This window comes from Sus scrofa, chromosome 6 (genome assembly GCF_054392235.1).
Source record: "Sus scrofa isolate SSC_HxYL_T2T_F1_AM1 chromosome 6, Sscrofa_HxYL_maternal_Yorkshire_Landrace_v2.0, whole genome shotgun sequence".
In the NCBI taxonomy this organism is placed as follows: Eukaryota; Metazoa; Chordata; class Mammalia; order Artiodactyla; family Suidae; genus Sus; species Sus scrofa.
The window spans coordinates 72,463,749-72,477,329 of NC_139388.1; the positions used below are offsets into that span (position 1 = coordinate 72,463,749).

Below are 13,581 nucleotides of genomic sequence, written 5' to 3' on the forward strand. Positions count from 1 at the left end.
ATCACTCCTGGTGCTGGACATTCCATGGGTTTGGACAAATGTCTAATGACACCCATCCACCACTGTGGTGTGGTGTGGTGTGGTGTGGTGTGGTGTGGTGTGGTATGGTGTGGGGCAGAGTGTATTCGCTGCCCTGAATAGTCTCTATGCTCTGCCTGTTAATCCCCAGCGCCCCCCCCCCAGCCCTTGGAGACCATGGATTTTTTTCACTCTCTCCTTAGTTTGGCCTTTTCTAGGACATCACCTAGTTGGGTCACATAGCGCGTAGCCTTTTCAGATTGAATTCTTTCACTCGGTCGAATGCATTTATGTTTCCTCTGTGTCTTTTCATGGCTTAATAGCTCGTTTCTCTTTAGCACTGAACAGTATTCCCCTTTCTTGATGCCCCACAATTCGTTTATCCATCCACCAACTGAAGGATATTTTGGTTGCTTCCAAATTTTGGCCTTCGTGAATAATACTGCTCTAAATACTCATGGGCAAGGTTTTGGCGTGGATGCGAGTTTGCAGCTCCTTTGAGTAAATACCAAGGACTGTGACTGCTAGATCATATGGCAAGAGTATGTTCAGTTTTGCAAAGGAAAACCCACCAAACTGTCTCCCGGAGTGGCTGTGCCCACGTGCCCCTCCCACCAGCAGTGCACCAGAGTTCCTGTGGCTCCCCAACCTCGTCAACGTTTGGCACCGTCAGTGCTCTGGATTTGGGCCATTCTCACATGTGTGCTGGTGTCTCGTTGCTGTTTTAAGGTGTACGACTGGAACATCTTCATACGTGTGCTCGCGGGCTGTCTGTGTGTCTTCTGTGACGAGGTATTTTTCCAGCCGTTTCAACTCACCTGCTACTGGCTGCCATCTTCACTCACCACCAAGCATCTTTACCCATCAGAGGGTGGAGGGGGTCCTGACGTGCACCCGCAGTTCTCCTGGTCCAGTCTGGGGAGCAGCCAGCCTGCCCATGCAGTCTGGGAACGCCCAGAAGCCCAGTGTCCACTACACGCTAGCTCCTCCCTCCTTTATCTGGGGATCCCTAGGGCCCCTGAGTGTGGCTGCCAATTTCCAGGACAATGAGACGGTGGGCCCTGCACAGCACTGGCCCACAAGCGTGGGCAGGTTCCACTGTCAGGATGTCCAGCCACTCTCCCCTCTGCCTAGTTGGACTGAGAGTCCCTGAGGTTAGAGCCTGGCTTGCTTGTCCCCAGGCCCCAGCATCAACACAGACAGGAACTGCTGCTGCCTTGTTGGCAGACATTGGAGGACACGTGTGCCCAGCACAGCGGGATCACCCGCCCTGTGGAACAGGGTGGGGGGAAGAGGCCTGGTCTCTTGGGCACTTCACCCAATGACTGGTAACTCCCCGCCAGCTGCCCAGAGCCTGGGATGTGGCGGGGTGGGGGTAGGGGTTCCTCTGGGGACATGAGGGGGCCGGATGAGGTTGGGGTCCCATCTCGCCACTCCCCAGCCCAGCTTCAGCTGGGGGGAGATGGACCTCTTTCCCTGCAGGGCAGGGTCCCAGATGCCTCCCTTCTGGGCTTGGAAGGGGGCTCCCCCTCCTGGGGAGGGGCGCATGTGTGTCTGAGCACGTGGACTTTGTTTCTGAGCAGCAGAAGTGTCCCTGGCAGGGCAGCCTGGTCAGGGCTGGGGGCCCCGGGAGCTTCCCGTCTAAGGGAATTTGCTTGTTCTCTGCCTCTTTGCTGTGATCAAATGCAGCAGGGGCTATACTTTCCCTTCTGTAGCCTTCGTGGTAGGAATACCAGCTTCAACCCAGGGGGTAGTTTGGTTACTGAACCGCTGTGTGGTCTTGGGTCAGGTGCTTAACCTCTCTGAGCCTGGGCTAATAACACCCATCTCCTAACACTGTTCTGAGAATCCAATGAATTAATATCCGAGAAGGCTAAGTGTCCATAACACGAGTTATTTCTTGTTCGGGTCTGAACACCGGGCTCGCTTGCCTTGCTGGTCCCCGATACACACTGAGCACAGGAGACAAGGCTGGATGCTGAGCTCTCTGCAGATGCAGGACTGAGCTCTGCACGGTGCAGTGACATAGGTTCTTCGGGGATCGAATATCGGCACATGTGACACAACAGGCCATTGTGCCCATCAGGCTGGGGCAGTGCGCATTCTTTCTGGATGCTTCGGAGGAAAGGAGATGGTTCCTGGTTGGACATAAAAAGTGGGAAGCCCGTCTCTCTTCTGATGTGGTTGCTGCTGCCTGGTGCTGCAGAGGGGCTTGGCCTGAGCAGAAGAAAGCAGGCGTTGTGTGCTGTTCGTATATTGATTGACTCATCAAATGATCTGCCTCAGCGGCCTGCATGTGTTTACAGGGTGAAAATTAAAGCCACAGATGTTTACTGTATAATAGGATTTGAAATCTGTTCTGGGGGGCTGGGGGGAGGTGGGGCGAGCAAGCGTGGAAACCACTGGGCCAAGAATGAGAAAAACACTTTTGCATGAGGGAGGATTTGGTTCAGTAAGTAACACATGGTGCTTGCTGTCAAATGTTAACAAGAAACACGGGCCGTCTCTCCCTTTTGGCCGGTGTTGGCTTGTGTGTCCACCTCCCGGGCTTGCGCCCGTGCCGTGTGTTGATGGGGCACCTTCTAAAGTGGGTTCGTTTTCTAGAGAGCTGCTTCTGAAAGGGAGCACCCCGCCTGACTGTCCATCATGAGCGCTGATGCCGGCCTGGGGCCACCAGCTCCCTTCCCGCGCATCTACTGACGGCCGTGGCCGGCCCTGCGGCCAGGACAGCCCGTCCGACTGGACCTTGAATGGGGGCGGGGGGGGGGCCTCCTGTGCCTCCCGTCTTGACTCAGGCCACGTCCCTGCTGTCTGTTGCTTGAGGCCAGATCTCTGCTGTCACTGTTCTCTGTGACGTGATTTCCTTTGTCTTGCCAGAGCCTCTAAGCCGCGCAACAGAGAGAGATTTTTTCAGGGGTCAGGGCAACAGAAACCCCCCCTTTTCTCCGTGGAGTTTCCCCCACTTCCCCCTGGCCCTGCCGGCTTTAAGAGGGTCTCAAAGTGGGAAGGTCGAAGGCCACTGGTCCAGCGGTGGCCCCTGGGAGGCCCAGGAGGGAACTTCCTTCCGGGAAACCTCTCCTCCCGGGGGCTCGAGTGCCCCCACTTCGTGCGTGTTTTCTCTTTCCTTATGTTTTTCTCTTCAACCGGCTCTGATTGGCTTCACCGCAGATGAGCATTTTCCATTACGCGTCCTAATGTGTTTTTTTTAAACCAAATCTCCCTTCACAGATTGCTGTCTTTATAATATAGGAATTATTTCTCAGTCACTTTAAAAGTCCTGCTTCATTAGCTTGGTGACTGTTTGGTAATTTGCAAAGTCACTTTCACAAGTTTTAATACTGCCCGGTTGAGAATCACAGCCATAAATGTATTCGATCTTAATAGTGCTATGATTCCGTCTGAAGTGGAAAAAAAAAAAATGAGAATCAGTAATTAGCTCCGACCTCCACACAAGCCTGCTCCGTGCAGGAGACGATGCTTTTGATGGGAGCAGAGCACCCGGTGTCGGAGGAATCTTCTGGTGAGGCCAGGGAGCCCTTCGTCTCAGCAAAGATGAAGCCTTGCTCACCTCTCTCTCCAGCATCTTCATTTCCCCTTCTCCTTATAATGGCTTAAAGCCCCTCCTTCCACGTAAAGCAGCTCATGTCTAGACGCAGCCTTCCAGGGGAACACGCCGGGCAGGCGAGATTTCTACCCGGACTCGCTTTGCAGCCCCTGGACGTAGGCTCCCGCTCCAGCTCTGTTTTTTGAGAGGCTGCTGCCCACTGGAAAGATGTGCTGGGTGGCTTTCCTTGCTCTTTGTTGGCTTGTTTGTTTGCTTTGGCCACGCTCACGTTCCCCTCTTTCTATGTCAAGGCCGTCTCTGAGTTGTGCAGGGAAAACCAGCAAGGCGACAGGGCAGTGGTGTCCAGCACTTGCTCCCAGGTTTCCAGGCCCCTCCAGGGGCAGGATGCTTCCGGCCCGGGTGCCTCTTCCTTCTGCTCAATTACCAGCAGCCCCTCACCTCCCTGGAGGCCTCGAGCTCCTTCCAGCTGCAGAGCCCGAGATCCGCCCGTTCCCGGGAGAGGGTCTGGGTGGGCTCCAGAGAGCCTGGGAGCGCCATGCTGCTTTGTCATGTTTCATTTGCCCTGATTAATTCGGCGTCTGTATGAGCCAGAGGGAGGGGTGCTCCCCTCCCCTAACCTTTCACAGATGTTTCAGGCCAAGGTTTTCTGGCAAAATCGATTTTGACATTTTGATAGGAACCCACTTGCCCTGTTCTGTATTTCGAATCTTTGACTCTAAGCGGTTCTGAAAACCAGCTGTGAACCTAAATCTTGTTTGTAAAATCTGCATACTGCATCCGCAGCAGAAACGGTGAGAACCCCCAGGTCATTGCATAGACACTGGAAGCGAGTTAGGCGGTGCGGCGGTGTTGAATCGCGGTGGTTTGTCAGACCTCCGCCGCGAGGCGGGCGGGATGAATGTCTGGAGCCCGCTCCCCGTCTCTTGCAGGGTTTGGAATGAAAAAAAAAAAAAAAAAACAGACCTTTAATGGAAATATTTTGTATTCACGAAAAAAGACAAAATCCCCACTACTTAGGAAACCTGGCTGCGGTGTAGAAGCCAATGTCTACAACGGGAGCGGCAATTTTTGTCCCTTGACCGTCAACCGTGGGATTGCAAGCATCTGAGGCCACTGCTGCTAAGGCACATGACTCCATCCAATGTCTTGTTTACGAGGTCACTTTAGGAGAGACGGAGTGACAGACCTTCGCTATAGGTGACCCTCTGAAGGAATAAGAACCAAAGGAGAGGAGCCAGATGTATGAGGAGAAGGGTCCTGGGCCAGGAGGGAGGGACACCCCGGGGGATGGAGAGTGATCAGGGCCCCTGCTGCTCCTTCCTTCCAGGGACCACCCACATGGGGTGTGTGTTGGGTGGGAGGGACTGGAGCCCCCCATTTCCCTGCTGACCCCCTGCACCAGGGCACAGAAGGTGTTTGGTCCTGGGCTCCATGGTCCTGGCTTGGGGTCCCTCAGAGTGAGAGGGAGTCATCCTGGATCTTGGGTGCATTTCATGGATGAGAAACTGGAGGTAAGGCGTAGCCCCTAAACGGAGGTGGTGTGGTGACAGGGGACGAGACGGAAGGCTGTCACAGTCCCACCACTGGCTTCCTGTACAGTCCTGGGCACCGCAGATCCTTCCTGGGATACCACGTATCCCAGACACACCTGGAGGGGCTGGGCTAGAAGTTAGCCCGGGCGCTGGGGGTTCTGCCTACCTGCCAGGGAGCGCTTGTTTCCTCTGTAGCATCACCACGCAGAGTTGGGATGCGCTCACCGAAGGTACTTTGGAAAGTCCTAGTAGGAGCGAGCAGTGAAAAATGTGATATGTTGATGATGGCAACTTTCACCAAGTTAGGGATAGAAGCCTCTCAGTGTGACAAAAGAGAAGTATAGCTATCAAAAATCCATAACTCAGGAAAACACAAATCGAAAGTGAGATAACAACAGACCTCCCCAGCCAATTAAAATGTGCAGAGAATGAGGACACCAATGTTGGCAAATTGTGGGCGCAGAGAACGTTTCATACATTATGGGGATATCGAATGGCATGACCACTTTGGGAACATGTGTGGCAGCTTCTTATTAACTAAACTAAATATGTATCTAGTCTATGACTCATCAATTTATCTCTTGGATATTTACGAAGAGAAATGAAAATGTACATTCAAAAAACGCACATTCACTCTTGTACCAGAATGTTCTTGGCAGTTTTATTCATAATAGCTAAAAATGGGAGGCAACTCAGGTATCCACCAACAGGTGAATGGATCAAAAGTGGTGTATTCATACAGTGCAATACCACTCAGCAACAAAGAGAGACAAGTTACCCATACAGGCCATAGACGAATCTCGAAAACAACATGCTGGGTGAAAGGAGCCAGACACAAAAGGGTGCATAGTGTACACGTCATTTACATGAACCTTTGGATTAGACAAAACTAATCAATGCTGGAAAAAAAAAAAAACAACTCATAACGGTAACTGCCCCTACTGTGAATGATGGTGTTTGCAATTTATGGGGAGGAGACATGAGGGAACTTGTTTGGATTGCAACAATGTTCTATACCTTGGCAGATGTTTGGGTTACACAGCAGGGGCACTGGCTGAAATTCATCTCATGAGGTGTTTAAGATCCGTGCATTTCTTTTGCTCTCTCTATATTTTACCTAAAAAAAATCCCTTTAAACCCGTATTGAACCCTAGTTAATGACATGCCTGGGGAAGTGTAGCGATGTCTGCAATTGACTGAGAAATGCATCAGAAAACAAAAGGGATTGATGCATGCATAGAAGACCACATAATTATAAGACAGAGCCCACACAGAAAAACGTTAATTGTACGATCTAGGTGGTGGGTACAACGGTTTTCTCTGTGAAATTTCTCAGCTTTTCTGAAGGTTTGATAGTTTTCATAACAAAATGTTGGCAGGAAATGAAGCAACATATCTTTTACGGATTCATACATATCTGGCACAACTAGATTAAAAAATCTGAGCAAATTATAAGCACGAAATCAGGATAGTAGTTCTCTCTCTTCGTAGGCTTATGAAGTGCCTTCAAGAAGTGCCCACAGAGGCTTTCTGTGGAATGTTCTAGTTTCTAAGTTAGGTGGGTTGATGGGTCTTTTCTTTAAACTTTGTAATTTATACATACAGTGTGTATGACCTTCCATGTGTTAAGTATTACGCGATAAAAATACTAAAGAATTCATAAGGTTCTGAAGGTATGTTTTAAAGGAAAGAACGAGGCCATTCCGTTTTAAATAGGCTTGACATAGTTTGGTTCTGACAGGGGCAGCTCTTTATCCCCAGGGTAAGCTGGAGTCCAGGGAAGGAGACCAGGAGGAATCCAGCATGGGGTCAACAGCGATATTCCCATGATGCTGGACAGTGCCTCTTCAAATATTGACTTTGGTTGCCAAAGTTCAAAGGGATGGGTATTTTCCATGTGCCTATTTTAAAGTGTCAGTAGAAAAACATAGAAAGCAGTCCAGCTGGACTTCAAACTCCGGTAACTCAAACCCAATAACCTTCCCTTTTCATTCTCAGCAAAGGACCTTACTTCCTACATCTCCAGCCAAAACGGAAGACTTGAAACCAGTGTCCTCAGCTACACCCCCGGCTGCCTACTTCCTGGTTGCCTCCCCCTTAGAAATCCGAGAGAAGGTCCATCCATTGTCCATCCCTGAGCTCCGCACCCCACCACCACCTCCCTCCGTCACTGGGTAACGTCGGGTGGACTTGCCTCCCCGTGTCTACTTCATAGTGTTGCCGTCTAAAGATTAAATGGTCGTGATCTCTCAAGTGCTTCCAGTGGTGCCTGGCCCCTCCAAATTCACTAAAGACGAGCTCTTAGTTCTTATTCTTCATGGCTCAGCTCTGCCCAGCGTACCTCCTTTCTATATCTTTCTGTAAAGTGTCTGTGTAATCTCACCCCCACCTCTGCCCCTTGCCCAGAGCCTCCTCGCACTGGCTGTCTCTACCGTGTGACCCCGTCCTGAAAGTTCTCCCGGGAGTCAAACCCATCATTTCTCGTTCCTCATCCCTCTGTGTGTCTCGGCAGGTGTTTCTTCTTCAGGCAGGTTTCTCTTTGGCACCACGCTCTCTGGCCGCTTTCTCTCCTATCTCTGCAAGCACACTCCTGTCCCTCTGCCTATTCCTTAAATCTCTGCTCCTCAAGATGGGGTCCAAGACTCGGTTTCCTCACTCACTTCCTTTGGGAAATGTCACCTCCTCTTATGGTTTTAGTTTTAATGATGACACCCACATCTTTATCAACAGCCCAGGCAGCTCTCCCAGTTTCAGAACAGGAATCCGTCGGACTGACGGACACCTCTGCTGGGACCTGCCCCTGACCCCACCCTGTGGTCCCCTCCTGAGTTCTCCACCGTGGTACCTGCTCCGTCCGTGTGAGTTCTCTTGTCTCTCAGCCTCCACACCCAATCCATCATCCGCATGTCAACTGTGCCTCCTAAATACCTGGAATTAGATTCCTTCTCTCTGTCCTCGTTGCCCCCGTCCTGGGCCAGGCTCCCGTTATCTCCTCCCTGAACTCTGCAAAGCCTCTGCTCCCTCTTCTCTCTCTTAACCCTCCTTCAATTCGTTCTCTCTGCTGAGAGCAGCTCAGGTTTTCCTAACCTGCCTGTGGATGATGTCATTCCCTGCTTAGCCCGTGGTGATGGTCCCTCCCCACTGCTCTCGAACAAGAGCCGGCCTCCTGGATCCGGTTCACCAGGGGCTGCCCAACCTGGCCCCAGGCTGCCTGTCTCCACCATCTCCCTGTCCTTCAGGTCCTCTGTGCATGCGCGCCCCGCAGGCTTTTACATCTTATGCCCACTTCCCGCGACACGCCTTCTCCACCCGTTCTCTTGGTTAACTTCTGCTCATCTTTCAATGCTCAGCTGAGCTGTCCCTTTCCCCAGGAAGCCTTCTCTGACCGCTTTCCTTGGTGCAACAAGTATTCACTGAGTGCTCCCTCCATCCAGGTGCCGAGGATGGGGTGCCTGGCGCAGAAGAGGGGCCAGCTCTTAGGCCCACAGAGCTGACCTCTCGGGCGGGAAAGACAGTAAGTAAGGAAATGATTAATACTGTAGGTTCCAACAGGAACAGCAGAATGAGGGCGATGGAACGAGATGATGCAGTACAGCTTCCTGGGTGTGTAGCGCCTATGTTGGAACCATTGAAGGGCCCACCCCTGGGGGGCTTTTAACTTCAAGCTGAGGGAGCTGAAGAAACCAGCCACGCAGAGATCAGAGGGAAGGACAGCCCGGGCAGAGGGAACAACTCAAAAGGCCCCACGGCGGTGGGTTGTTGCTGATGTGTTTGAGGAAGGGAGGCAAGACCAGGGTTTCTGGGTATAGTGAGCCCCGGGGAGAGCAGTAAGATATCGGGTCCCAGGGTTCAGCTGGGCTAAGACCACGATTGCCTTGTAGGTCACAGAAAGAAGTTTAGATTTTATTTTTAGTGCATCAGAAGGTTGTAACCAAGGGAGTGATAAAATCTGATTTTTAAAAATACAACAGCTTTATTGAGACAGTTCACATACAATACATTTCGCCCCCTCAGAGCGGACGTCGTGAGGATTTTCACTCACAGACATGTGCAGCCATCACTGCAGTCCGTTCTAGAGCTTGAATCGGTTTTCATCACCAGAGAAAGAGACCCTCCTCCTTCAGCAGTGGTTCCCTGTTTCCTGCAAACCCTCCGGCCCCAAACAACCAGGGTATGTGACTTTCTCCTGTCAGTGGTATCATATACCATGCGTCCTCATGGGACCCGTGCCTCTCTCTTAGCATGACGTTTTCAAAGTTTACTCATGTGGTGGGTGCTGGCACTTCATTCCTTTCCATGGCTAAAAGTCCACTGTATAAATAGACCATGTTTTGCTTATCTGTTTATCAGTTGATGGACATCTCTGCCTTTTGGCTGCGTGAACATTTGTATGCAAATTTTTCTTTCTTTCTTTTTTTTTTTTTTGTCTTTTTAAGCTGCACCCACCCCATATGCAGTGCCCAGGCTAGGGGTCAAACCGGAGCTGCAGCTGCCGGCCTACACCACAGCCTCAGCAACGCCAGATCCCAGCCACATCTGTGACTTACACTGCAGCTCACAGCAATGCCGGATCCTTAACACCCTGAGTGAGGCCAGGAATTGAACCCACATCATCTTGGACGCTATGTCAGGTTCCTAACCTGCTGAGCCACAATGGAAACTCCCTCATGTACAAGTTTTTCCATGGACATCGGTTTTCAGTTGTCTTTGGCATATATGTGGGAGTGGATTGCTGGGTTGCAGGGGAACCCCACATCCAGCCTTTTGAGGAGCTGCTGCTCTGTTTTCCAAGTGGCTACACCATTTTGTTTTCACATCAGAGATTTAGGTTTAAAGGTTCAAAAGTTGCAGTTCTCTCCTTCTGTAGAGAATGGATTTTTAGGAAGCAAGAAACCCGCGAGGAGGTGCAGGCGGGGCTCCAGGGAGGAGAGGGCCTGCCCTGCACAGGGGTTGTGCCCGGAGGATGGAGGGCAGTGGGTGGGTAGTGGTGCATCATGGAGGCAGCGCTGATGGAGTTCCCGGGGGATTGGAGGCACAGCGAGAAGTCGGGAAGGGTTTCACTGGAGGAAGGGAGCAGGAGGTGTGCCATTTAGGGAGGTGGGGACAGCGGGGTTCCACCAGGTGCTCTCTCTGGGCTAAATTAAGTTTCAGGTGCCTATTCAGCGTTTCAGAGGAGATGGGAAGAAGGCAGTTGGTATACGAGCCTACCGGCGAGGAGGGGAGAAGCAGCTTCCAGAGCATCAGCAGACAGATATATTTAAAGTCAAAGGATGTTCTTTTTTTTCCCCTCTTTTTCTTTTTAGGGCCGCACCTGAGGCATAAGGAAGTTCCCACGCTAGGGGCTGAATCAGAGCTGCAGCTCCCGGCCTACACCACAGCCACAGTAATGCCAGATCCTTAACCGACCGAGCCAGGCCGGGCTGGAACCTGCATCTTCATGGACACTGTTGGGTTCTTAACCCAGTGAGCCATAACGGGAACTCTGAAAGTCAAAGGATGTTGGCCAAGCTGTGGAGGGAGTGAAGGCAGAGGAACGAGTGTGGATTGTAGGAATGGGGTATCCAGCACTGAGGGACTCAGCAGAGAAGAATCCACTTCAGGAGACTGAAAACCACCACTGGCAAGGGGAGAGGACGATCAGGAGGCTGTGGAAACAGAGGAGGACGATACTTTAAGAAGTGGGTACAGACATCAGTGTCACAAGCTACTGGGAGTCACTGTCGTGCGAAGGCTAAGCGACTTCTCCTGTAGCCACCGGCATGTCAATTTCGGTGTCCTGGAGAGCATGTTGACATGATGTGAGTGGCTGAAGGAAAGAAAGAGGAGTAAGTTGTACCAGTGAAACTTCTTCAGTTGGTTTTGCTGTAAAGGCGGCAGAGGAACGGGAGGTACCCGAGGTTGGCGTGAAGTCGAGGAGGGGTTTTAATAACATGCAGACACTGAGCGTATTTAAGTATGGATGGAAATAACGCAGTCGTGGGGGAGAAGCTGATGAGTCAGAGGAGAGGGTGACCAAGGAGAAATGCCTTGAGGAGGGGCCGGAGCAGAGCCTGGGAGGACAGCGGCCCTGAGAGGAGCAGGGATGCTTTTCCTCGTGGGGCAGGAGAGAAGGTGAGGGGGCAGGTGATGTGGGCGGAAGAGAAGACTGCGGGGCGTGCTGGGAGTTAGTGTACTGAGCAATCCTGTTTTCTCAGAAATGGAAATTCAAATACCCCCCCCGCCCCCCCACCCATCTCCCAGTCAAGTGTAAGGTGGATGGGGTGTCCAGGAGGAAATGTGACAACACCCCCTAATTCAGGCGAGGAGAGCCTTGAGGCCCTGAGGGCAGCAATGGTGAGAAAGGTTGGGGACCCCTCCACCCAAGAAGGGCTGCTGTCCATCCTCCCGTGAGGCGACTAGGGCGGCAGGAGGTCCTGGTCAAGAAAGTCCGCAGAGGCCGCTTCAGAGCTGCTGTCCCTCCTGGTGTCTGGAGGAGGGGGCAGCCGGGGCTGGAGAGGAAGAGAATGATATGGGGCAACAATAGGGCAGAGCAAGCGGGATGCCTGGGTGGACTGTAATGGCAGCGATAAGAAGGGGGGGCAGGCATGCCTGGCACCAGCCTTAAAGGGGACTGGGGTTTGGGGAGGAAGCAGGAAAACTATCTTGGAGCCGGTAGTTGGGAATAAGGAGAGCGCCAACTTCGAGCTTAGGCTCTGGGATGCGTGGGGTATGAGAGAAGGGGTAGCATCTGGAAAAGCCCCAGAGAGACAGAGGTCCAGGAAGAGGGCAGGTTTCATCTGGGGCCAGACCTGGAAACAGGTTGGTGGTGCTGGTACCACTGTCCTCCCCTTAGATTGAGCACTCTGTTTCATAGAAAGCATATCTTTGTAATTGGTGGCCGTATCTCCAGTTTCTAGCCCAGGTCTTGGCGCCTTGAAAGTGCTCAGATTCACCTGCTGAATGACTGAGGTGTGGTTGAGACTCTCATGGTGCTGCTGTTACGTGGGAGTCTAGCAGGGTTTGGGGTCCTGGGTGAGGGATACCTCCATTCAGGGCTTTTCCCGTTCCCCACTCCTTGAGCCCCTCCTCATTCCGACCCTAGTGTAGATGCAAGTCTGCCCTGCATGTCATCTCAGAATTTTTGGCAAATAACAAGGCATAAGATATCTACTCCGAGCTCCGAGGATCCCCCAGGCCCCAGCTGGCCCCATTACTAGCTATTTGGAAGTTGAGGCAGACAGATTGGATCGGGTTGTTGAAGGAGTTTGCCAGTTGGTGGTGGGAATTGAGTTGAATTTATTATCATTTTCACCAGTGGTGCTTTGCCAAATATTTATTTAATCTGAGGATTCTAGAGAACTGCTAGGGGTTTGATGGGCAGGTGGCCGGCTGCCAGCCTGGCCTGTGTTTGAGCTGGCACCCCTCACGCTGCCTGGCGCTATATTAATTCCAGCACTAAGGAACCGGCAACCCGTAGCATCCGGTCTTGGGGCCCGTGCCCAGGACTGGCCCGTCCGGTCACGTGCTGAGTTGGGCTGGAGGTCACACCCCCCAGGAAGTGCTGGACTCCTAGCTGCACCCTTGGAAGCCAGGGGGACATGGAAATGGATAGATTGTTTGAAAATTAAAAACTGTTGCTTGTTTCTGCAGCTTGCAGGCCAGTACGGTTAATTTCACCTTTGGAAAGGATGATTGATGGAGCTCAGAGGAGAGCTGTGTTTAATGGTGCACCAGTGCACTTAGGGCAAAGGGGCCAATAATGCCAGCCAGCACTGGACTACCAAGAGAAATGACTCAGACAAGTACTCATGCCCTCCTTGTCCGCAGTAAAACTTCTCTTACGGCAGTGTTCTTAGCAGGGCAATCCTGCATTCCGCTGGTTGTCCCTTTGTTCCTTTTTGGAACTGTCACTTGTCTTTATGAAAAGGTGTTTGGAAAAGCTGCTTAAATACAACATGGTTGAAAAATGTTGAAAGTAGGACAACAGACAACCCTGGCTAAAAAAAGATCTAGTTTTAAAAACGACGACTAGGAGTTCTCTTGTAGCGCAGGAGGTTAAGGATTAGGCACGGTCACTGCTGGGACGCAGGTTCCATTCCTGGCCCAGGAACTCCCTATGTCATGGGTGTGGCCAAAAGAAATTTTTTTTAAAACAAGTAAAATTTGAGCAAATCACTTACAATTGGTTAAGATTACAAAATCACCCGGGAATGGACAAAAGTTGTCAGTATACCAATTAGTACTTGGAGTTTTTTATTTAAAATTGATTATTGGAGTTCTCTGGTGGCTCAGCGGGTTAAGGAACTCCTATGGCTCAAGCCACTGCCATGGCACAGGTTTAATCCCTGGCCTAGGAACTTCTGCATGCCATGAGCGTGGCCAAAAAACAAATAAATAAAATGGATTATTGACCATTTCACAATATACTCATGGACAAATAATAGAGAATAGTATAGTTACGCCTGTTTATGTACCACCCGACTTTAT

General features: G+C 51.4%; 1 protein-coding gene across 31 annotated transcripts in view; it reads left to right on the forward strand.

Annotated features, from left to right (window-relative positions):
* Positions 1-13,581, forward strand: part of CAMTA1 (calmodulin binding transcription activator 1) — an 861,094-nt gene that overhangs the window by 333,364 nt on the left and 514,149 nt on the right. Inside the window, exons 3-6 of one of the 31 annotated variants that reach the window (XM_084962660.1) lie at positions 7,114-7,289; positions 7,846-7,973; positions 8,550-8,629; positions 9,130-9,286. The exons of 28 other annotated variants lie outside the window; for them this stretch is intronic. The gene's annotated coding sequence lies outside the window, so the exon portion shown is untranslated. Of the gene's footprint in view, positions 1-7,113; positions 7,290-7,845; positions 7,974-8,549; positions 8,630-9,129; positions 9,287-10,838; positions 10,941-13,581 lie in introns of those variants that run through there. 2 more of the 31 variants (XM_084962661.1, XM_084962656.1) reach the window with 2 other exon arrangements.